The sequence below is a fragment of the Lupinus angustifolius genome, unplaced genomic scaffold (genome assembly GCF_001865875.1).
Source record: "Lupinus angustifolius cultivar Tanjil unplaced genomic scaffold, LupAngTanjil_v1.0 Scaffold_224_17, whole genome shotgun sequence".
Classification (NCBI taxonomy): Eukaryota; Viridiplantae; Streptophyta; class Magnoliopsida; order Fabales; family Fabaceae; genus Lupinus; species Lupinus angustifolius.
In genome coordinates, this window is record NW_017727067.1 from 3,163 (window position 1) to 28,930 (window position 25,768).

Consider the following 25,768-nt stretch of genomic DNA (forward strand, 5'->3'; position numbering starts at 1 on the left):
TTCTATCTCCTTCCCATTCTTACTATGCTCTTGCTTAAGTGATGGTTGATAGAGCAATCTTTATGGGTAGAGATAGGGACAATGTTTCTGGTCCTTTTTCTTGTTAGTATAGTGCTTCAATCAAACACTATATATAGGCTCTTTCCCAAGAGTCTTAACATTTTATTGATAACTCTTCATTCAAGAGTTATGTCATTCAAACAATGAAATAATATATTCCTTCATGTCACAAGAGGCATATTTCTTACACATTTTACTATATGGCAATAGTTAGCATTTGCTTTTATGTACTTGGCCTTTTTCATTGTGAACGGATTTGCTAAAGGTAATAAACATGTTTGTGGTAATTGTTGAGAATTTGGTCAACTTTTTAAATATGTTTGTTTCATTTGTGAGTTTCTTATTATAATGAAGGTATATTCGTCTTTGTACCTTTGTTTGCATGTTGAACTTGTTACTTTATACCGCTGTATGTTTGTCTCTCTATTTCATTGTTTTGCATGGATAAGGAAATATAAAGTGCAGGGCTAAGGAAATATGCCAAGAAAAGGTATAATCTTTCTAAAGTCACGGTTTCTTAAAATTTATGCTTCTGTTGTTACATCTTCATATGTTAAATAGTGGGGCTGGGATCTAAAGAGTTTGCGATCGATGATTCTTATCACTTCAATTCTGTAAGCTAGCTAGTCTTAAATTTGCCATTCAAGTCATGTAACTAAAAAATGAAGCTAAGTTAATAAAATATTCTCCTTCCCTTTCTTTTCTCTAGGAATATATGTTTTCTTTAGTTGTTTTTCCTCTTGTTTTATTTTTACTTGAAGGAACTAAAAAGGGTAAAGTAAGGGTTCTTAAATACTTGGTAACCAAATTCTCATCGATATATTTACTGTTCTTTATGCTTTCAAGCTAATATGTTAAGTTTTCATGCATTCGTTTTCACAGTTCCATGTGATCAAAACTTGGACCAATGCTTGTACAGAAAAGGTCAGCAATTATTGAAATAAATCGCTAATATAATTACTAGTTATTATTTATTTTCTTAATTTTGTCGCTCGAGTTATTGATTTGATCAACTATTATTGTTCCTTGATAACCTTTTGGGAAATGCAACACAAGTTAGAAAATTGGAGCATATGAACGGAAGTCTCATACTTGAAGTTGAGTCTAAAACTTGTTATTGAGTGGTTTTGGTCTCTATTTGAAGTAGATAATTATAACTATGGATGAGTATGGACTAGGTTGGGTCGGGTAAGCCTATGAACCGAACCTAACCTTAGACCCGATTAAATATAATGCATACTTTTTTTTAGATAAAGTCTTCTTAATATTATTTAATATTATGGATATGTAATTTGACATATGAAATGATATATGTGTATATATCAGTTTTGTAAAAAACGGTTCGTGTCGGCCGGTTCAACTAGTGAACCAGTAAACCAGTCCCAATACTCGTACGATACACCAATTATATCGGTCATGCAATCATACCCGTCAAAATTGATTATACCGACCGATTTTCAATTAAACCGTACCGGTCATACCGACCGATATTTATTTAAATTTTTTTTTTACTGAAAATAAAAAAAATTATTTACTTTGTTCTTGATTTTTCAACATTAATGTTAATATATTATAAATGTATATCCAACTTCACAGGTATGCAGTTTAATTAGTGAACCACTGGTTTAACCGCTATATCATTATACCAGTATCCTGATCGGTTTGATAACTGGTACAATATTAATAACATTGATATATATTGTTAATCGTGTATATATGATGAAAAAATTAGAGAATCAATGATACTTTCGATCAAAGAAATATCATTACTATGTACATAATTGAATAAAGACACGTAGAAACATTATGGTCGAATAACATGTGACTTATTGATAAGGGTTTAAATTATGCAGTGAACAGAAAAAAGATCATAAGGAAAATAACCTAATGAGATTTCTGAAAATTCATCATATATTTCTGGCAGTCGTTGCTACTGTTGTAACTAAATAGGAATAGTAGCATTAGGGTTAACACTGTTGGGCTACTAGGTCTCAAGCCCATAGTCTAACCATAATTTAATAAGATAAAAGAAATTACAACTTTTAAATAAAACTTTTAATAAAAGTCCTTCATCCACTGAGGTTGTTGCTTCACCATATTGGGCCTTGAGTTTGGGTTTCCATCAATGCCCACCCCTTCAAGCTGGACCTTATCCTCAAGGTCTATGGTTGAACCGGTTTTGTTTTTTTGGTTAGGTCTGCCAAGCCAGCTGCAAAGTGAAGAGTTTTGTGAAGTGCCATTGGACCATTGATGGGCGCATTGGCCGAGGCACCTTGGATGACTTTTTCTCCTGTGTCAACAATGACAGCTGGGTAGTGGGTGGGATAACTACTGGATCTTGAATTTTGAATGAATGGGGCATTAATTGTGCCGTGTGGGAGTGGCAATATTTCATTGCCCAAGGAATCTTTCCATGAAGACAAATCCTTGGTTCCAATGAGATCCCTTGGTGGGGAATTGCCTCATGATCCAAGGCCCTAATTTGTGTGGTTCCATCAACTAGCTCAGGCACGTGGGTTCATGTATGCATTAAGTTATTAGGAAAATCATTCCTCCCATTCATAACACTTTTACCCTTGTACTTTCTCTCTAGGCCTGTCTCCTCTCCCCTTCTTTCATCTTCTGGTTCTAAGAGAGAAGGAGAAATAATCGAAGCCCTTGTGGTTCTAAGTTCCTTGTTCTTACTTAAGATTGTTGATGTCGTAGAACTCTCCACAGTCAGTGGTTGAACCGTGTGAGGCATAGGTTTGGAGTGTGGAAACTCCTGAAACTCCCTTGGTAGCTCAACACCATATTGAAGGGGATCTCCATAGAAATTTTTCAGTAAGGAAACATGGAATACGAGATGTACTCGTGTCGTTTATGGAAGGGAAAGTTCATACGCTACTGACCCAACACATCGAAGAATCTGGAATGGGCCGTAGTAGCTTCTACTCAGCTTGTGAGAGAGGCGTCTTGCGACAAAATATTGTCGATACGGTTGAAGCTTCAACAAAACACAATCACCGGGGAAAAAGGTAATATCTTGTCTTCCTAAGTGAGCATGAGCTTTCATCCTTTGTTGTGCATGTCTAAGATGTGTTTTTAAAGTGTTTAACATTTATGTTCTTGATATCAAGGTCACGTTGACTTGGTCATTCTGTGAAGATCGAGATAAATAGTCATAGATGGTGGGTGGTTCACGCCCATAAAGTGATTACAATGGGGATAACTGAGTGGATGAGTGATGACTGGTATTGTACCAGTATTCAGCCAAAGCTAAATGACTGTACCACTTGGATGGTTGAGATCTGGTGAAGCATCAGAGGTAAGTCTGTAAACATCTGTTCATTACCTCCATCTGGCCATCGGGCTGGGGGTGAAATGCCATGTTGTAGCACAAATGAGTACCCAAGATCTTGAAAATTTATGTCTAGAAGGTACTCAAATTTTTTTTTATCCATATCTAACACTATAGACTTTGGTACACCATGTAACCAACAGATTTCTGTTAGGAACCCGCGGGCTAATGTCTCAACCGAGAATCTGGTTGATAAGGCCACAATGTGTGCATACTTAGTTAATCGATCAATAATCACCCAAATCATAGTGTGTCCCTTTGATGGAGGCAAGTGAGTTATGAAGTTCATAGACAAATCATCCCATACCTTTTCTGGAATTTTAAGTGGTTGACGTTGTCCTTGACTTTTGTGTGGTTTGTATTTGTTCTACTGGCAGAATGCACAGTTGGGGATGAAAAGTTTAAGATCTTTTGTTACTCCTGACCAATGGTAGGATGCTATGATTCTAGTAAGAGAAGGTTTCCAACCAGAGTGGCCTGCTATTGGAGATTCATGTAACTCCCACATCAAGGTAAACCGCAAATCCTGGATGTCTGGTATGTAAATTCGTTTGCGATAAAACAATAGACATTGTGAAAATGAAATGTTGTTTGCCAAGATGCATTAGACTTATGTTTTTTTATTAGTATTCTCACTGCCAACAAGCCATTAGTATTATCACTGCCAACTTAAATTGCTCACAATCCATAATGGAGTGTCCTGCCACTTCCATGTGATAACTGCATATGAGGTTTGCGTTGTACCAGTCCGATAAGTTGGATTCAATGGGCCGGAGAGGGTAAGGTGCCATCAGGTGACAATCTACTAATTTTCAGAATAGTTTTGTGTTGTATATGGCTAGATTTAGAAAAAGGGGAAGGTTATGGAAGAATGTGTGTGGGTGACGATTTGGTGGAGCTTGTGTGTTTATGGGTGCAGGGCAATTTTGGTTGTTTGTTTGGTTGAAAAGAGGGTTTGTATGGTTGGAGATATAAGGTCTGGACTGATATGTGTAGGTAAGGCGAGTGTAGTTGTAGGGTTGTTAGACATTATTCACTTGATAGGTAGGTGTTCGCTCGGGAGGGGCGTACTGCGACCTCCATTGTTGTTGGTGGTGTACCTAGTTTACCTCGTTCTCCTTCTTTCTTAGAGGAAAAATCTTTTTAGCAGCATTACTATCTCCTTCACCTGTTGACAATTTCCCAGTCTTCGATAACATCTCTATTATATCACTGACATCCATTAGTTCCCATAAATCCTTATAGGCGAACCCTGCCATGATCCCAACATAAGCGGTCCCTAAGGTCCCCATAAAATATGAGCACATCTCTAGCATCATCATTTTGGGCTGAACCTAGAACACCAAACCTCTCCACCTTATCACATACTCCTTGAACGACTCAGTCTTCTTCTTTTTCAATGGCCCGAGTTGCTCACGAGTCGGGGCTAACTCCACGTTGAACTTGTACTAATCCATAAACAGATCAGCAAGTTCAGTCCATCTTGAAATGTGACCCAAGTCCAACTCCAAATACCATTCTAGTGCTAGACCAATGAGACTCTCATGGAAAAAGCATATGATGAATCCATCTTTCTTAGACCACATGGCCATCTTAGTGGCGTAGTTCACTAGATGGAACCATGGATTGTTGTACATCAACATAATATTGAAATGTGAACGAAGGCCCAATAACAACAAACTAATGTATCCCTAATAATAAGTAATTAGGCCCAGTAGACGACGGAAGTAACAATACATGAATAGTGAAGTGTGTGTGGAGTATAAAAGAACAATGCATAAAACCCCATAAACCACCCCATAACCTATCTACAATAGCAAAACTCAAATTCTATATATGAGGGTTATTTACAAATAAGTAGATAAAAAAATAACAAAAATAATAATAATAAAATGAAACGATTAAATTAAAATAATGAACTAAATATCAACGTAATTAATATTTTAAGGCTAGATTATCAGCTATTCCCACTAGAGTCGTCATGCTTTCGCTACCTCACTTTCATGGACGCGGTGAGAAATATGCAAATAAATGCAAGAGTAAATTACACTGACATACCCTAAGTTTTAGCAAAATTACACAAATCACCCCTCAATTTTTTACACCTACATAAACCCCCTAATTTTTATACTTTCATTACACAGACCACCCCTAAATGAGAAATAAGTGCAATATTTTAAACAAAAAATGTGATAAATGTAATTAAGTTAAACAAAACATGGTATATTGTGGAGACAAGTCCAAATAATATGAGTCGATACCACTTTATTATTTTTGATTCTTTACGATATAGTATAAGAGCAATTTAAACAATATCTCTTTAGAATTGTTGATGCATTTTGTAATAAAAAATAATAAAGATACATTGATTTGTATATTATTTAGATTTTTCCTCATAATATACGATGTTTTGTTTAACTTAATTGCACTTATCACATTTTTAATTTAAAAAATTACACTTATTTCTCTTGCAGGGGTGGTCAGTGTAATGAAAGTATAAAAATTAGGGGAGGTTTGTGTGGGTGTAAAAAAATGAGAGGTGGTTTGTGTAATTTCACTAAAACTCAGAGGGTGTCAGTGTAATTAACTCTAAATGCAATGGAGTCGCTATCAATGTTTTTTAGAGGAAAATATCAAATCGAGATAACACGACACGGCATGAGTCTCATAGTGCACCATCTCTCTTTGATTTTATTAAATTATTTTTGAAAACATAAAGTTGAGATGACGTGACAGGGCACGAGTCCCATAGTGCACTATTTCTCCTTGATTTTATTAAATTATTATTTTTTAAATATCAAGTTGAGATAACGCGACACTACACAATCTCATAGTGCACTATCTCTCCTTGATTTATTAAATTATTTTTAAAAAATATCAAGTCGGGATAATGCGACAGAGCATGAGTCCCATAATGCATTATCTCTCTTTGATTTTATTAAATTATTTTTTGAAAATATCAAGTTGAGATAACGCAACACAGCACAAGTCTCATAGTGTACTATATCTCCTTGATTTTATTAAATTATTTTTGAAAAAATCAAGTTGAGATAACGCGACAAAATGCGAGTCCCATAATACCCTATCTCTCCTTGATTTTATGGAATTATTTTTTGAAAATATGAAATTGAGATAACGCGACAAGACACGAGTCTCATAATGCACTACCTCTCATTCATTTTATTAAATTATTTTTGGGAAATATCACGTTGAGATAACGCGACAGGGCACGAGTCCTGTAGTGCACTATCTCTCCTTGATCCTATTAAATTATTTTTTGAAAATATCAAGTTGAGATAATGGGACAAGGCATGTGTTTAATAATATACTATTTATGCTTGATTTTATTAAATTAGTTTTTGAAAATATCAAGTTGAGATAAGACGATAGGGCACGAGTCTCATAGTGCACTATCTCTTCGTGGTTTTTGTTTTGAAAAAATTATTTTTATTGCATTTTTATATGTTTACGTTATTTAATTTTTTTTAAATTACATTTTCATTTATTTAAATAGACAACCAACAATAATAAAATCAGAATATAAATATATATAATAAAAAACAAATTAAATAAAAAAACCATAGTTTTTAAAAAAACAGAAAATAAATAAATAACTAAAAAAGGAATTAAATTGGGGATTTAGGGTTAGGGTTTAAAATTGATTTGGGGATTTATGGTTAAAATTACTTTGTGGATTTAGGTTGAAATTGATTTTGGAATTGAGGTTGAAATTGATTTGGGGATCTAGGTTGAAATTGATTTGGGAATTTAGGTTGAAATTGTTTTGGCGATCTAGGTTGAAATTGATTTGGGGAATGGGTTAAAAAATTAATTTGGGGATTAGGGTTGCCAAAAGGGACAACCTATGGAGCTGGTTGGACATACAGTTGTCGCCGGCAGTGGCGGCAGCACCAACCATAGCATGACGTGGTGGCATGACAACCACCTCCTATGGACCGTGGTTGTCACACGGTGGTCAACCGCATTTGATCATGTACCACCGGCATCCACTCGTAGACAAAAACAGGGTTGCTGCACGAATAGCACCCACTCGCAGCGGCAAAACGGGTCAGTGAGGGAAGTCTCGTGACCAAACAGCCGCTGTGGGAATGACATTGATGTAGCTGAGTCGCTCCCCTTCTCACGGGTTCACGTGACAAAATTGGGTATTTAAATATATAGGGAATGTCAACCTTTCCCTCTTGAGAAAAGCAGGAGACTGCATGGTATCCGATATCACCATGTAGGCACATGTATTGTCAGCTTGTCTATTTGACTTAATACATTAAACTAACACTTCACTTTTATTATTAGTTCAGTTGATTATGTTTAACTTGCTATACATGAAATCCTGAAGCTTTTTATTCTTTTAGAAAAAAATCACCACACCCCATCCATCTTTGATAAGTCTATTCATCATTCACGAATTGTTGAAGGCGGTATGCTCCACCATCTCTTTACTTTTTTTTGTAGCTTTCGATCATATTCTATACATGGATACCTCTTTCATTGATTATTAATATTTAATAGTGATAATAGCCATGCATGTAAGGGTAGTTGATCAAAACTTGTATTTGATTTCTTTGGGTGGAACCATTATATATATATTCCTTGAATCTAATTTTACTTGTTAATGACATGTGGAGTTTATAATTGATTTACCTAACTTTTACTTGATTGCTCCTCTATTAGCATTTTGCCAAAAAAATTACGAAACTTTGTCAATGGTATATGAAATTTATTTGATATTTGTACATTACATCCTTTAATTTTAAATTATTTACAGTTTCAATGAGTACAGGTCATGTTTAAAGGTTGGGAAGCTCGAAATTTGTGATCCAAATGCATTTATTTTTTAAACATAAAGATTTAATTATTACAGTTGAAAATATTGCTGATTTTTTTAAAATCCACGATTTAGTTGTTAGAGAAGAAGATGAAGTTTGGAAGAAGATGAACAGAAGAAGAAAGCGTGTGAAACGAAGAAAGAAGATAATGAATGAGACTTGCTATTCTTGGAAAGTATTAGTTAGTAATCAACTACCAACTAACTATGTGAATTGCTATTTATAGAATTAGTTATACAAAGGCCCAAATTACAGCAAAAAGCCCACTAACTCCTACTAGCTTATTGAATTACATTTTCCTACATTCCTCCTTAATTCAAGCTAGTTAAGCTAACAATTCCTAGCTTTCTCCTTTGTTCTTCGAAAGCTTCCTTCTTCAATGCTTTAGTTAGAGCATCAACAAGTTGCTCATCTGTTCTGCAGTGTTCTAGCTTCAAGTTCCCTTTGTCTACTTGATCTCTTAGGAAGTGAAACTTGGTTTCTATATGCTTACTTCTCCCATGAGCTATGGGATTCTTGGCTAAGTTGATTGCTGATTTGTTGTCTACATAGAGCAACATGTATTCTGCAGAATGCATTCCTAGTTCTTTAAGCATGGAAAGTAACCATAGAGCTTGACACCCTCCCAAACAGGCTGCAATGTACTCTGCCTCGCATGATGAAAGAGCTACAACTTCTTGCTTCTTAGAGCTCCAACTAACAGGGGCTTCATCAAGCTTAAACACATAACTAGTTGTGCTTTTTCTGTCATCTTTGTCACCGCACCAATCAACATCGTGTATCCAACCATGCTTACTTTCCTTCTGTTGTTTTTGCTTGGAAAGAGTACTCCATAGTCTAAGCTCCCCTTCAGGTATCTAAGTACTCGTTTTGCTGCCATCATGTGTGAGTGTTTAGGGTTGTCCATGTACCTGATAATCACTCCAACTCTATAAGTAATGTATGGTCTTGAGTTACAGATGTATCTCAATGACCCTATCATTTGCATGTAGAGTGTAGAGTCCACTTCTTAATCTCCCTCCTTATCTCTGCTCATGAAATTTCTAGTCTCAACTAGTGTGGATGATGGATTACAATCACTCATGTTGAACCTGCTGAGTACATCAGATGTGTATCTCTTTTGGTGCATTAGTACTCCTTTTGTTGTCTTCACAAACTCGATTCCCAGGAAGTATGAGAGCCCCCCTAGGTCAGGCATTTCAAACTCTTGCTTCAGTTTCTTCTTTATATCTTCTACTTCTGCAAGTTTTCCTCCAGTTATCAAGAGGTCATCTACATACAAACATATTATCATTGTTGCTTCAGTTTGTGTGCCTTTGGTGTAGATTCCATGCTCACTGGTGCACCTGGTGAGTCCTTGCTTAACAAGAAAGCTATCAATTCGTTTGTTCCATACTCTAGGTGCCTGTTTTAGCCCATAGAGTGCTTTGTGCAATTTGTATACTTTCTGTGCATGACTTGGTATCTCAAAGCCTAGAGGTTGTGATACAAAAACCTCTTTGTCAAGTGGACCATTCAAGAAAGCAGATTTCACATCCATCTGGCATAGGATCCAATCCATAGAGCATGCTATTGCTATGACTAACCTTACTGTCTCCATCCTTGCCACAGGTGCAAACACTTCATCAAAATCTATTCCTGGTTTTTGCAAGAAGCCTTTTGCTACTAATCTGGCTTTATACTTGGCCACTGTTCCATCTGGTTTCATTTTGACCTTGTACACCCATTTTAATGGGATGGCTTTCCGTAGGTTTGTGAGTTCCCATGTTCCATTCTTCTCAATAGAGTTGATTTCTTCCTTCATGGCCTCAACCCAGCATTCCTTTCTGATTGCTTGTTCATATGTTATGGGTTCCATTTCTGCCAATAGAGCCATGTGGAAGAGGTCACCTTCTGAAGTGATTGAAGTATCTAAGAATACCTCATAGTCTCTCAACCTAGTTGGCCTTTGTCTTTGTCTCTGAGGTCTTCCAGTGATAGGTGAGCTGCCTTCATTCCTAGGAGTCTCTTGAGTTATTCTGTTGGTAAACTCAATATCAATCTGACTTGCCTTGTGTGAACTTTCCTGATTTGAATTCCATTCCCAAGCTTTAGTTTCATCAAACTTGATGTCTCTGCTGTAGTGTATGGAATCAGTTAAGGGGTTATAGAGTTTGTATGCCCCTGTTGAATGATATCCTAGGAAGATTAGCTTTTCTCCTTTGTCATCCAGCTTCTGTCTCTTGATATCTGGTATGTGTCTATAGCATATTGATCCAAATATCCTGAAATGCTTCACACTTGGCTTGAATCCTGACCATGCCTCTTCTGGTGTCACACCTTGCAACCTTTTTGTAGGACTCCTGTTAGCAATGTAGGCTGTAGTGGCTAGGCAATGTAAGCTGCAGTGGCTACAGCTTCCCCCCAAAATTTCTTGGGAAGTTCTTTAGTTTTCATCATGCTCTTTGCCATGTTTAGGAGAATTCTGTTGATCCTCTTTGCTGTTCCATTGTGTTGAGGAGTGTAAGGTGAGATGATCTCATGAGTGATGCCTTCTTGTTCACAGAACGCATGAAATTCATTGGATGTGTACTCTCCTCCACCATCACTTCTCAGAAGCTTCAATTGGTTCCCACATTGCTTTTCAACCATTGTCTTGAAACTCATAAACTTGTTCAGGACTTCACTCTTCTTCTTCAGTAGGTAAATCCATAACTTTCTGGTGTGATCATATTTAAAGGTCAGAAAGTATTTGTTTCCCCCCAATGATTGCACTTCCAGAGGGCCACACACATCAGTGTGAACTACTTCTAGTGGTCTTGTTGTTCTTGATTGCACTTGTGAGCTAAAAGAATTCCTGGTTTGTTTACTTGTGAGACAGTCTTCACATGTTTCAGTTGGTATGTAGATATTAGGAAGTCCACTCACCATTCCACCCTTACTCATCAATTCTAGACTTCTGAAGTTGATGTGTCCAAACCTTTTGTGCCAAATCCATGTCTCATCTGCTATGGACTCTAGACATTCATGATCCTCCAGCTGAATTCCAATCTTGAAAGTTCTGTTGGTTGATAGAGGAGCCTTCAAGATTAGAGTTCTGTTTTTGTTGAAGATTTTCAGCATTCTATCTTCGATCCTCATATTATATTCCTTCTCAAGCAATTGACCAAGGCTTATGAGGTTGTTTTTCATCTTTGGCACATACAAGACATTTGATATGTATGATGCAGTGTTATCCTTCTTCTTGATTCTTATTTTTCCAATTCCCTCTGCAGTGATGAAGCTGTTATCTACAAAATTCACTTTGGTCTTCACAGAATCATCAAGAGTCAAGAACCACTCTTTGTGCCCTGTCATGTGGTTTGAGCATCCAGTGTCCAGGTACCAACTATCTGTAGGAAGTTGTTGATCATTTTTGGCAGTGATCATCAACAATGCTTCATCTAAGTCACTTCCTTCTAAGCCTGTGATTTCCTTTTCTGCCATCAGTAGAACTTCTTCATCAGAATCCTCATCTTTGGCTAATCTGGCTTCAGCATCTTTGCATCTCCTCTTGAGTTTGCATTCTGATGCAAAGTGTCCCCAATTCCTACAATTGAAACATTGAATGTTGCTCTTATCTTTCTTCTTCTTGCCATTGTTAGGCTTCTTGGTGTATTTTCTTTCAAATTCAGAAGGATCAGTCTTTGTGAGTCCCTGGCTGTATTGATTAGAGCTTTCACCCTCTTGTCTCTTATCACTCTGCCATCTTCTACCATTTCTTCTTGGTTTGTTATTGTGTCCTGAGTTCCTCTTCTGAAATTGAACAGTGAGTGCTTGTTGTGATTGCCTGTCATTCATTCTTTCTAGAAATCTCTGTTCATGAGCCTCCAAAGAACCTTGCAACTCATCAATCTTGAAATGTTCAAGATCCTTTGATTCTTCAATTGCTACAACTACATGATCAAATTTAGCTGAGAGTGTTCTAAGGATTTTTTCAACTATACCTTGCTCAGAAATCTGCTCACCACAACTCTTCATTTGGTTGATTAGGCCTCGAATCCTTGTGAAATACTCAAATACTCTCTCTTGCTCCTCCATCTGAAGCAATTCATATTGCCTTCTCATCATTTGGAACCTCACCTTCTTCACTTTCCTTCCACCCGCATAGCACTTTTCCAGAATATCCCAAGCTTCCTTAGAGGATGATGCAGCTGAGATTTTCTCGAAGTTTGAGTGATCTACACACTGATGTATTAGGAAGATTGCTTTGCAATCCTTCTTCTTAGTTTCTCTGTGCTCCAATATGTCATCTTCGGTTTGATTCTCCTCATCGATTAATTGAACCCCACCTTGGACTACTTCAAGACATTCCTGAAAACCGAAAATTGCCTTCATCTGTATGCTCCAATGATCATAATTCTTCCCATCGAGTATAGGAAGATTCATTGCGAATCCATTCGAGGTCGTCATTTCTCCCTTGGAATTGTTTCCACACTTGCACGAATGGTCCTCAACCGTGAGCTTCACTCCTTGAGGCTCTCCCGTGTCGTTCTTGACACCACCACTGGTTGTTGAATCGTTTCTAGCTCGTGATACCACTGTTAGAGAAGAAGATGAAGTTTGGAAGAAGATGAACAGAAGAAGAAAGCGTGTGAAACGAAGAAAGAAGATAATGAATGAGACTTGCTATTCTTGGAAAGTATTAGTTAGTAATCAACTACCAACTAACTATGTGAATTGCTATTTATAGAATTAGTTATACAAAGGCCCAAATTACAGCAAAAAGCCTTATTGAATTACATTTTCCTACATTAGTTAGTAACATTTACAAATGTAGATAATGTTGAACAAAATCGTAAGTAAAAGTTGATTGCCATGCATGTAGAAAACGTGGTAGCCAATTATTTGCCACACTTTTCTGTCAACCTGCGCGGTTAAACTGCCACTGTTAAACAGTGGGTAATAAAAGTTTTTCTTGTATTGTACGGTGACCAGGAACTTTACGTACACGTTAAATTTTTTTATAACATATCGAGTCACTCTTACCTACTACATCTCCCACATGCATCAATCTTCAATAGAGCATTTTTAGTAAAAGGTTGGAACATTAATTAGTAAGAGACCTCAGTATTAAAATTACAACAGTATTCAGATTATTAGCATTATATTACTCATTTTATAACACATTGAGTAGTTTTTTGGTAAAAATAACGCATAAAGCTTTCCTTATACAAAAGTGAGTTAACAACCCCACTAATAGAAACAAACAAACGAGTAAAGAAAAGGAAGAAGACACTACGTCACCTCACATTTTTTACATAAATATCTAAGATATAAATATTTAATATATAATTTGCATATAATTGCGAAAGTGGGAAGTGAAATATGTGGTAGAAAAATGTATACTTTTATCCACACGTAAGTTCTTAGCAAACGCAATAAGTAGTGACTCAAGTAAAATAGCCTTTCCAAGTCTTTCAATGACAAAATTTCCTAGAGCTTAAGGTTGCAACTTTACGACTCAACTAGTCTTTCTTAATTACTTTACAACAACCAACTTTTATCACTTTTTAGGAAGCTTTGCATACATTGCAAACGACAAGACCAACCAAATTATTATTATTATTAATATCCCTACTAGCTTAATAAACATAGCTGGATTATATGGAATTGAAGAATAAAAGTAATGCCATCCTAGTTGAGTTAATCAAAATAAGACTTGTCCCGGCACTTCTCCTGTCAAATCTATCCAGGGTAGAATTTCTATTTAACTGTGCTTAAAATAATAATTCTACAATATTGATTGTGAGTACTCACTACGTCAGAGTTATCGTTCAATAACGTTTATTTTAGATGTATAACAGTGCTTTCGGGCACTTTTTGTTTGACCATAGTAGTATATGGTCATCATTAACAGCGCTACACTAACGCTATTTTATTGATTATATACCACAACACAACACCAAAAAAGCGTTGTCATATAGTGCATCAATACAACAACGTATCGTCCATAAAGCGTTGTCATATAGTGCATCAATATAACAGTGCATCGTCCATAAAGCGTTGTTATATAGTCTTACATAAACAACGCATTTTATAGGTCTTATTAACAGTGTTTTTTGTTTCGCTGTTGAAATTCATATATTTAACAACGCAATAACAGAAAAGCGCTGTTGTATTATTTATAAATTTTCTCAAATAACAACACATCACACACATAGCGTTGTTGTAATATTAATGTACAACAACGCTTTCTATAAAAAGCGTTGTTGTAGTTATCCTTTACAACAGCGCATGTCAGAACTTCCCATAGAATTTGCTATTGATTTGTATAAATTAATACGTGCATATACATTTATTAGCAGAACAGGCATTGTCAACAGCACGTACATTTATACATTCTGAACAACACAAATACATTAATACATGCCAAAGTTTATTTTATTAACATGAATACAATATAAAATATAAACACTGAATATTATCTCAATTATGTTTTGACAGAATACATAATTACAAATAAAAAAATTACACAAATTACAAAGAAACAATATTATACAAATTACAAACAATCAAAATTAAGCTATAATTATACAAAGACTACTTGCATCTACTTTTTCCTTTTCTTTGATTGTTTTTGTCTCGTAGGGTCATACTTGTTTGGAGGAGCATATTGGTTTACCCAAAGCCCTTCATCGTGATCATCTCTTGTATATAAATCATCATCCGTAGTTGGTCCACTCTCACAGGACTGATATGTCCCAAAAAAAGGATCATCTTCATCAATATCTTTATATTCTTGGTCATCAATGTTATTGACGAATATTTTGTTAGTTAAAAGAACAATGGACCATTTCATAGCAGTTGGGTCACTAACATAGAATACTTGTTGAGCTTCTGATGCTAGAATAAATGGCTCATCTTTATATCATGGCCTATCAAGATCCACCTGCATGAACCCTAACTCATCAACTCGGAAGCCATTATTGTTATCAACCCACATACAATAAAAAATCGGCATCCAAACATTGTGTAATCAAATTCTCATATTCGTTCAATCACTCCAAAGTATGACATGTTCACATATATTGAGTTTCTATCTTTTGCACGTGACATGTGCAAAGTTTGAGCAACAAGAGTCACACCACTATTTTGCCTTTTACTTTGATCATCTTGTTTTTTCGTATAAAATGTGAACCCATTAATTAGGTAATCAGTGTAGGATAAGACATGAATGCTTGGACTATTGGCTAACCATTTCATTTTTTCGGAAACCGAATGTGCATTTATATTCAACTCCTCATCAATGTGATTTTTTAGCCACTTTATAAAACACCGATTATGTTATTTGGAAATCCAATTTTCATTCTTACTTGAATAACACTTCCTTAGCATATCCTTGTGTGTTTCAACATATGGCTCAACCTCGTCGGCATTATGTAAAACATAAAAGTGCGCTTGCTCCCATTTGGTTCTTGTTATAGTCAATATTTCATTCTCAGTAATACCTTCACCAAATGTTTTTTTCGCATATCAAAACTTTAGAATGCTCATGAAATCACCATCAGCGGTATTGCAAAAATAATTAACAAATAAATATTTCCATTTAATAGTGTCAATCCTTTCACAAATGGTTGTTGAAATAATATGTATGTCATTTTTAATTGAAGTGGCAAACTATGATTAATGATTCAGGAAATTAACACAGTGGGGCTAGGCTCCTCTCAACTCCACACAATGTTACAACTCTAGAAGGATTTGGTACACTCTAGACACAACATCAATTGAGAGACCTCAATTTATATTCTCCAAAACTGTTAAGAGGATTGTCCTATTGTCAGTGGTCCAGAGTGGTAGGTGCACTACATAAAATTCACAAATTGCCTTGAAGAATAAGCATAACCTAGTTATGGTTCTTCGAACATTTTTAGGTAGAATTGACCATATTCTAATAGGGAAGAAATGCTCCATAAGTACATGACAATCATGAGACTTAAGACCTTTTAACTTGAGGTGTTTCATTTATACAAGGTTCTGAATGTTGGAAGAGTACCCCTTTGGAACTTTAACACCATGAAGAAATTTACAAAATTCCATTTTCTGCTTCCTCGACAAAGTATAAGTTGCTGGAGGTAGAAATGTACGTATTCCCTTCATTATCGGCCTTAATTCCTATCTTATTCCCATACTAACCAAGTCCAACCTTGTATTCAAGCCATCTTTGGTCTTACCAGGGACATTGAGCAAGGTACCAAGGAGACTTTCAAACACATTTTTTTTCAATATGCATAACATCGAGGAAATGTCTTACATATAATGAACTCCAATATGGCAATTCAAAGAAGATTGACCTTTTCTTATACCCCTTTTTGACAATTTATTTTGCAAAAGATTTACCAAAGTTAGTATTCTAACCCTTTAGCTTTTGAAATAATTGGTTATCTGTCAACGACAATGGAGCCTGAGCTTCTTCATTGTTTCCATCAAATGCTTTTCTCCATCATCAATAGTGATGATCTGAAGGAAAAAATCTATGATGGCCAAGGAAGACATTCTTCTTATAGTGTTCCAACCTCATTGAATGAGTATTGTCTTCACATACAGGACACGCAAAATGTCCTTTTGTACTATATCCAGATTGATTACCATATACAAGAAAATCACTGATTGTGTCGAACAACAAAGCCCTCAAGCTGAAGCTTTCTTCCCTATATGCATCATATACATTTATGTTTGTCTCCCACATTTTCTTCAAGTCTTCAATTAATGGAACCAAATATATGTCTATCTCATTTCCTAGTTGTTTAGGTCCAGAAATTAACATAGATAACATCACATATTTGCGCTTCATGCATAGAGAAGGAGGTAGGTTGTTATCACCAACATCAATGGCCATGTACTGTGGGAGCAACTTTGAACACTATGTGGGTTAATTCCATCCGTTGACAATGCAAGGCGTAGATTTCTTGATTCTTGACCAAAACTAGGATAGTCGTGATAATTTTTTCTCCATTGAGGAGAATCTACAAGATGCCAAAGCTTGTCATCTTTAATCCTTTCTTCATCATACCATGTCAACTTCTTTGCATCTTTGGCATTTCTAAACATACGCTTGAATCTTGCTATGATGGGAAAATACCATACAACCTTTTTGAGAATTGAGTCTTCCTTCTTATATCGTGATGCATTATATTTAAGACCAAACTTTAATGAAGCATACTCATTAAGAAATAAGATGCAATCATTTTCATAAGCATGTATACTAGTGTAGTCCATGCCTATGGAGCGTAACATTTGTTTTGCACCATAGGTTCGAGAAGAGAGCACATTATCTTTCGGAACCATATCCTTCAGAAGTGCAAGCAAGTCGGTGATACTCTTACCAGTCCATCCATTAACAGATTTCAACTTATACAACCTTGACACCGCTGTCAATCTTATGAATTTAGTACAACCATCATATAATGGTTTCTCAGCATCACTTATCAACCGCTGAAACATCTCAGGACAATCCTGAATATCCTCTTCGACAACGTTTGCCATTTCCTCGATTGCAAACCTAACAAATGATTTCACCCCTTCTTCATACTCTTTCGTCAATCGATTGACTCTCATCCATTTTCGGTCCATTTTCTATTAACAAAAAAATATAAGTCAATATTGTGACACACTAAATGAACTTTGAACTAATTTGGAGTAATTCAGTTTGAGTAACAACATCTGAAGCAAGGACATACAATTATATTAGGGTTTTCAACATTCTCAATTGCAAACCTAACAAATGATTTCACAACTATAAGAAAAACTCACTTTCAATTCGGTGTTGAATGCGTGAATGATGATTTTGAGGTTACACGAGTGAAGAATTTTCAAAATTGGTGTTGAATGATTTTCGTGTTGAATGAGTGAATGATTTTCGGTGTTGAGTGAGTGAATGATGATGAGGTTGAATGATTGTTGAGGTCGATTTTGAGAGTAAATAGTTTCGCTGCTGAGTAAATGATGAGGTTGGGATTGTTGATGAATCTGTGAGAAATCGGGAACATTTTAATTTTTTAGGGTCTAATAGTATCTTCAACAGCGCATAATGAAGATAGTGTTGTAAATGATACATAATCAACAACGCATAGTAAAGATGGCGCTGTCAATGATACTAATCCACAGCGCAGTCTTAAGGAAACATTGTGGAAGAACTCCCCATTTAAATATAAAGAAGGTAAGTGTTCCACAGTGCAATCTTAAGGAAACGATGTGGAAGATATAATAATTTTTATACTAATTCATTTTTTTTAATGAAATTAAAGTTAGTAATCACATTATGACATTCAATTAATGACAATTAATTAAATTTATAGAACAATTAATAATAACAATAAATAACATTCAAACAATTAATCGATTAAGCAATGTGTTAAGCGATTAAGTGTAGAGGAAATAATTTTGTTGATCATATCGATAGCGCTTCTTACCGAATGCGTTGTTGTATAGCTAGAAGAGAATAAATGAGAGATAAGTATTCAACAACGTTTTTTTGTGAATGCATTGTTGAATTCAAAGTAATCAACATCGTTTTTTTGTGAATGCGCTGTTGAATTCAACGTAATCAACAACGCATTGTTAAAGAAGTGTTGTTGTACAGGTATAACGACAACGCATTCATAAAAAAGCATCGTCAAATACCATTATTCCTAGTTCTACACAGTTACGCGTACAACAGAAAATAACCTAAATGCATACAGAAATAGAACATAACATCAAAATGAATGCATACAGAAAATATTCCTTTCAACTTGATTATTTCTCTGGAATCTAAATCCTTTATGCTAAAAGTTTCATATGTCTCTATACCAACTCATTGATATTTTATGAAATACCTAAATGTTTCAATATAATTAATGATAAATTAATTGAGGTGTGTTATTCATTAATATGCAAAATTTTATTAATTAATCGAAATGCAGCAGCAGACCATGCTTCCGGAAAGTGTAGCACTGTATATCGTGTTGGGCTTTGGGCTATCCTATGTGGGAAAATGTTCATTTTGTCCAAGGTAGCTTGTCTTACTTAAGCTACCAAAGAGGAATTAGATTAGGCAAGTGTGTTCAGTTTGGCAAGAGTATGTTAACCTGATATGTGTCTATTAACATGATATTTGGTCCTCTTTGCTATAACTATGGGTACATATTATGTGGCACCTAGTTATCAAAATATCATTATGTTAGAACTATAGTTAGTTAATATATTCGATAGGTTCTTTATAATCATATTATTATTATTGACTATTAATTAATAATATATTTTAAAATATATTATTTTAAGTTCTATATTTAATTTCGGTCATTTATGATTTAATAATTTGGTTATTTTTAGTTAAGTATATCATTTTGATTAAGTAAATTTTAATAAATGAGTCCATTTAAATTTTGAGAAAAACAATTAATTTTTTTAAAGAGGCAACTTTTTTTTTTTCAAATTGAGCCCATAGAATTAAAAAATATTTTGCATCACCATCCAATACTCAATCATATCCAAACCCTAGTTTCATTCCAACCCTAATTTGTTTGTCTCATCTTCTTCAGTGTTGTCTCTATGACGGTGTGAAGCCTAGAGATGAGGAAGATGAAGTCTTCAATGATGGTTCATTTGGGACTGAGTACCAATATATGAATTAGGGCGTATTGGTTCGCAAAAGCACCGTGAATCGGTACTTGTGAATTGATTCGCGATTCCCTGATGACTAAACTAGTGAATTTTGTTCCTATGGGAAGGAGAGACAAAAGAAATGTGAGAGAGAAAAGAAGATAAACTAATTTCACTAGAAGTCATGGCAGTTGCGATATATTTGTCATTGTGTTTTCATTCACTATTTGATCAGTCAAAAATTTAAATAACAGGTTTGCAGGCATTGGTCCTTCATTCTGAATGGTTGGATGAGTGACAAGTTATCTGAGTTAGTAGAAATTGGGTCATTATAAAAGTAAATTTTCTTATTTCTTCTCATATTCTTAGTTCTCTATTTCAAACATGCTGCTATGTTATTTGCATAATTATTAAGCATGATTTGTATTTTGATTTAAGACACTCATGTACCCTTATTTTGATAATAGTGGATCTTGATTGACAAGTTTGTGCGTGTAGTTTTTACTTCTCACATTGAAAACGTTTTCCATGTTATCATCTTGATGTCTCGTTTTTATATGATCTTTTGTTGTTGTAGTTATTTGTTACTGCTTCTTACAAGTTCTCATAATTTTGATAAATTATTATCCGCTAAATATTATTATGTTTGATATGTCATTACTATTGTGTTAAATTTCCCATAAGAGTGACATCAAAGCTCTTTGACTTAGGGCTTTTTAACTTGGTTGAATGATATAGAGAAATTCAAATAGGATGATATGTTTAAATGACACTAATTATCACTTATGAAAGGGGGAAATGAAAGAATTTTTATTTATGAACAACTTACATATTTTCTTGTTTACTATTGAGAAGTCGAAGTCTCATGATTGGAATTTTCAATATCAACAAGTCTATGGTTTCATTCGGTAGTATGTAGAAGGCAATGTTTACAATCATATTTCCAAATAAGAAAATGCAAAACCCTTGAATTCTTGTATGCTTCTAATTCAAGAAATAATAAAATATATTTGTTGAATTCCTTGAATCCTTGTTTGTTTCAATTTGATGTCTTTGCCTTTGCTTGATGATGGTGATTATGATAATCACTTTCGTTTTAGAAAATGGAAATTCATTTCTATAAATATAATTGAGTTAACCTTTACACTCCCTAGGTAGTCTAGGCGATTAGTGATAAAATTATTGATTGATTGATATCACATACCATGTTAATCCTCTTAACTACAAGTCATCTGATAGTCAGATCGTCTCTTGAAATTAAATAATTAACACACTCTTAAAAAATGTATCTTATACAAAATAATTTTAAGAACATTAAAATAATTTTGTCCATCACATCTCATCATATGAAACTTATGATTAATATATATACAAATATATATATCCTAGAATTTGTAACTATTATATATAAATCTAATTTATATATTAGTACACTAAATAATCATTATTAATTAATAATTATCGAATCATATATTGTAAACCAATACATTGTTGTAACCATTTATTCATATATTTATAAATCATATAACCAACTCACCCAGGTTTAGTTTTTGATTAGTGTGACAATCAACGTATTAACAAAAATAATTTACTCAGTGTGAATTAAAACCGCAAACAACAAAAGCCAATATATTCAGCATGTCACATTATTCTAATTATATGATTAAACACATTCATATATAACTATTATATATTAACAACAACACATATTAATCTCGACACTCTTGTAGATGCAATATTTAAAAATATTAACAACATAACTCATTATATGTATTTGCTGGATACAAACTTTTACGTAGGATTGTTTAATTTTTTTTCTTCATAAAATTGTACACAATCCAACACATTCATGTCATGTGATGAGTACAAGTCAATAACTATGTGACCAAATCAACCAAATAATCAGTGTGTGAATAAAAATTAAGAAAATTCAACACATTGAATAAGAAATTCACAGTCCACTAATTTTTATTTTACACTCAATAAAGTTAAGGGTTTGAATAATTTTAAGAATTTTTCATAAGCCCCAATAATTTCATGCAATCACCATGTGATGAAATAATAAAAAAATATTCACAACCCAAATAGTTCAAGTCATCATTGTCTCAATAATTTAATAAGTTTCAAAAAACCAATTAACATTGCAGCATAGATTAAAACACAAAAAATTTACTCTGATACCAATTAAAGGTTTAGTAAGCGTGTTCACAACATGCACAGTGGAAATAATTCATCAATTACACTATAATAAGTAGACAAAAAATGTTTGTAAAAATATCTCAGGAGACTGCGATAACTTTATAAAAGTTGTCCTTCAAAAGTATGAAGGTCTTACACGCGTATCTACACCGAGACCAATCCTTGTTGTATTAAACACTTGATCCGTAGAGCAAAAATTCAACTCAAAATAAAATTATAATATTTCAAACAAAAACAAGATGAAAGGATTGAAAGAAAACAATTTTTCTTTTCTTTGTATATTGCCTAAGTAACTTCAGTCTCACTTAGTTACATGAGGTTTTGTTTTATAAAAATATAAAATCAAAACTTCATTCAATCCATTTAGTGTCAATTAACAACTATTTAATGTCAATTAACAACCCATCAATTTAGTAAAACATTTTGTTCTTAGTTTTCAAAATAGACTATCAATTTTAAACCTTTGAAATATTATAATTAAGTCTCACTGAATTATATTAAAGATGACTAAATAATATTATTTATATTTTTGGTGCTAGCAAAAAATATAATAATATTCCACTTAAAAGTAAATATACAAAATTAAACTATTTAATTTACATATTTTCTCGTCCAACAAAAATCAGAACACTCGTTAGTGTGTGACCCTGTAGGTTCATTACTAAACCGGTAGTAAATTAACTCATTAATTTACTAATCAAGGTTGGCATCTAGCAACGCTCCTTAACGACCAGATAGAAATGAAGTAATATCTTTTACTTTAAAACCATTAGAAGATTAATATAATATTTCATTCCGTCTTTACAACCATATGTTAACTCTAGAATATGGTATAATTGTCAAATTCTAATAAGTTAACTTGTAGTGAATGACATAAGAAACTTATTTCTCCATTCATTCAATTCCCCTTGGCCAATGTCTTTATTTCTATAGAGCTCAAACTATATATTTCTTTATAAGAATATCCTATTGACAATTCAAAGGTAATATATTAACCATTAGGAATTCTCCTTTGAGTCAGTTCAATGGTCATATCTCTATATGCACCATTTATATGTGTAATTTAGTAAATGAGATCTACTAATATTTATTTAATAAAGATCATTACCCATAATTGATCTATCTAGATTAATAATGTCCTAAGCTCAATAATCCTATGATCAAGAACAATTTAGATTAAAATTATAAAAAAATTATTTCTTATTATTATAATCTCTATTATAATAATAAGTCTCTAATTTTAATCAAGAACCTTTCATATTAATTATTTTGACAAACAATGAAAATGATATTAAGATAATAATACATATAACTTCATTATTATAAACATGACAAATTGGTTCTTGGACATACATTATATCTCAACAATCTCCCACTTGCACTAGAGCCAATCAGTCATGTACCTCATTCCCATCTCCCACTTGTGCTTATCAAACTCTTTTATGCCTAGTGCTTTTATGAATGGATCTGTAGCATTCTTTTTGCCATCAACCTTTTGTAGCTTAACATCACCACGTCCAATGATTTCTCTAATTAGGTGATATTTTTGCAAGACATACTTATTCTTTTGGTGCGATCTAGGCTCCTTTCCTTGAGAAATAGCTCCATTATTGTCACACAATAATGTAATTGGTTCATCCATCGAAGAAACTACATCGAGTTCAGTTAGGAAGTTCTTTATCCAAACAACTTCTTTAGCAGCTTCACTTGCTGCTAAATACTTTGCTTCAGTAGTTGATGTTATTGTCATTTGTTTGGAACTTTTCCAACTTATTGCGCCTCCATTCCAGATCCTATAGTTGCAACTTCATGTAAAATTTAATGGCTTACTTAATTGCTTGAGTCTATCTCCATTTCCTTCATCATTATTATATTGCTCTATTGTGATAAGGATTCAACATGCAATATTGCTACTAATTCTGTTTTCCATTAAAGAACCAATTACATTGATATAGATTTCTATGTAGTTAGTGAACAACTTCAATCTCATCTCTTTCATTTACTCCATGTTTCTACTTCTGAACAAACAACCTACATTTTTACCAAGGCTATAGTTCTCATTACATTCTTTCCATGATGGGAGTTTTCATTACCCAGTCTCCATCTTTGGGGGATATTCAAGATAAATTTGAAAGTGTGATTTAGAACCGTAACAGCTCATGCTTATAGAAAGTGCAGCAAAGTACATTGAAGACTAGCTACAACAATTCAGTATCTAAGTTTCACTTCTTTTTCTGTTTTTCAGTCTTTTCTATTCCCCTTTTCATTTTACTCTCCTTTATGTTTTCAAAGTTAGTTAGACATTTCTTTAACAACCATTAGTTGCGTGATCAACAAACTATGTGAGACACTGTTGATTAGTATGACTCAGAAGTTATTATGTTTCTATTCATTAGGCAATAAATAGGCAATATGTTATGTTTATATTCATTAGGCAATAAATGTCTAATATGGCTCTTAGAAATATTTCACTCTTCTATGTTGGAGCACTTATGTGACTCATTATGCTATTAATGTAGGAATTTATTTTTTTTTGCATCAGTTTTTTTTCATGCTGTATAAATTATGTGCATTATTGATTATTAAAATCAAGCCTTCTACATATGACATTTCCTCTTTGCACTTTTGTTTGCTACATAACCAACAAATTGGTATCTATAGCTATATCTTGAGGGATCTGTGAGAACAAACACGAACCAAAACCAAAACATTTTCTCTATTACCTCCTATTACCTAAAATTGTCGAAATGAATTCAGAAGTAGTGTCTACTGCATTTTTACCTCCATTATTTACAGGAAAGAATTATCATGTATGGGTTGTTAGAATGGAAGCTTCCTTGGATGTTAATGATCTGTGGGATGTCATTGAACAAGATTATCATTCCAACTCTTCCACACAATTCAACTGTTGCACAAATTAAAAAGGAGAAGGAGATGAAGCAAAGAAAGTCCAAAGCAAGAACATGTCTTTATGCAACTGTTTCACGCACCATTTTTAATAGAATAATGACTTTGAAAACAGCCTGTGAAATCTGAAATTTTTTGAAACAAGAATATGATGAGGGAGATGAAATGGTCAAAGGGATGCAACTGATGTTTTTGATCCGAGAATTCGAGATGCAAAGGATGGGAGATTCAGAAACAATCAAGGAGTACTATAATAAACTTCTAGTCATTGTCAACAATGTAAGACTTCTTGGTACTGAATTTTTTTATTCTAGAATAGTACAAAAGACTCTAGTTACACTTCCTGAAAAATATGAAGCTGCAATTTCATCTCTGGAAATGTCTAAGGATATGTCAAGCATCACATTGGCAGAAGTGTTGAATGTATTATAGGCACAAGAACAAAGGAGACTTATGAGGTAAGAATGATCTATGTAGAGTGCTTTTCAAACCAAATTACATAACAACAATGGTTGGAAGGATAAAAAGAGGAGGCAAAATAATAACTACAAAACTGCAGGTTCTGCAAACAACAAATACAATAACCAAAGTAACAACAATGAAGTCTTTTACCTTGTTCCTACTGCAAAAAAACTAATCATCCACGAAACAAATGTTGGTGGAAGCCTGATGCAAGATGTTATAAGTGTGGCCAATTACGACACATGGAAAAATATGCAAGTTTCAACAACAACAAGGAGAAGCTAAGGTTGTTAATGATCAACCAGAAGAAGAGCAATTGTTCACAGTATCATACTTTGACGCTAATAGTTCT

The 25,768-nt window shown here is 34.0% G+C and overlaps 1 long non-coding RNA gene across 1 annotated transcript; it reads right to left on the reverse strand.

Annotated features, from left to right (window-relative positions):
* LOC109340658 lies at nucleotides 1-25,768 on the reverse strand. The gene is made up of 3 exons (XR_002106821.1): nucleotides 25,757-25,768; nucleotides 11,616-11,618; nucleotides 1-99 (listed from the first exon to the last, which is right to left on the reverse strand). It is a non-coding gene; the product is annotated as an uncharacterized LOC109340658 (long non-coding RNA).